The following is a 1,493-nucleotide window of genomic DNA, read 5'->3' as shown; positions in this document are numbered from 1 at the left end:
AGGCAGCCTTAGCCACCAGGTGTAGTCTACATGTATGGGTGAACAGGTATGTGGGAGGTAGACACCGGGGAGGGCTGATGGTTTTTTAACAGAGTTAAAGAGTTACAGAGTTACAGAGCAACAGAGCAACAGAGCAACAGAGCAACAGAGCAACAGAGCAACAGAGCAACAGAGCCTAGAGACGCCCTTGATCCTTCTTGTGAAATGTTTGTATGCCGAGAAATGTGATCTCACAGAATGCCATCTCTCCCTGGACAATGAAAGTTGTAATCTCTGCGTAAGAGTTTTGCTTTAAATATGCTAGTTTCATGTTTCTGTTTTTATGTAATAAATGTGCTGGTTTTACTGTAAAGTGTCTTTGAGTAGCCTACCATGTAAAGCACTATATAAATAAAATGTATTATTATTTAGCCTGCTTTGCCTTAAAAGTGAGCAGAGGGAATTAATGTTCCTCAGGAAATGGACCCTAAGGACTACAGGCTTAATTTCTAACTCTTATTCACAACGCAAGAACATGTTTTACAAACATTTGCACAAATCTCTATAAGCTATGTCTAATTCTAAATATCTTTGTACAATTCAAATTCATACAGAACAATCAGAAAGGGACAAAAACTAGAAAAAGAAGTAAGTGACTTCAACACACGCTGTGATAATATATGTAAAATAATATTCATGTGTTTTAATTCTTCTGACAAGTGATAGCAGCAAAATAAAAAGAATAAGAAGCATTGTAGTGTTCCCGGTGTGATGAATGTAAACTACACTATATACATACTGTATATAGGCCACGCTATTGGTCCAGGGATGTGAGACTTATTGAGAAGGTTATGAAACCAAAGTAAGCTATAATAAAAAACATTAGGCCTACATATTAAGGAGTAACACAAACTCTCCTTTATTAGAGAAGGAAAAGCAACAAGACAATGAAATCATGAATGTATTGGTCTCTGACCAGTCTGCCATTAATATCATCTGGAAATATAACTGCACTGTCCCACTTAATCTCCGGAGCGTCCTGTATAAACCTGATAAAGACCACGAACGCCGCGCTGCTCATCTCTACTTTTACAGAGAGAGTGGACACTGACGTGATGCACAGGTCTGCCGGCAGGCAGCGGCCACCGGGCAGCGGCCGCACGCCAGGCAGCCTCGACACACCACGTCCCACCGGGAAAAGTCCCAACTCTCCCGATATTACACTCCGCATCTGGGTGCCAGTGCAACCATTTCTAACCATCTAAACAACTGCAACAGTAAGGTTTGAATCAAAATCATAACAACAATGGTGGCAAATACTGCATGTTAATAAAAATAAATCAGAACACATGCAGAAGACAGCGGAATAACTTAAACACGTTTATTTTGGATCAGAGTGGCAGCTGATTTAACACACGAGACTCCAGGATAAATCTTAGCCCGGCTGTTAGCCCGGCTGTTAGCCTGCTCTGGACCAGGCTGGCCGCAAAGAATAAATCTCCATGGTTACTTGG

The sequence above is a fragment of the Etheostoma spectabile genome, chromosome 9 (assembly GCF_008692095.1).
Source record: "Etheostoma spectabile isolate EspeVRDwgs_2016 chromosome 9, UIUC_Espe_1.0, whole genome shotgun sequence".
Lineage (NCBI taxonomy): Eukaryota > Metazoa > Chordata > Actinopteri > Perciformes > Percidae > Etheostoma > Etheostoma spectabile.
Note: the sequence above shows the minus strand (reverse complement) of the source record.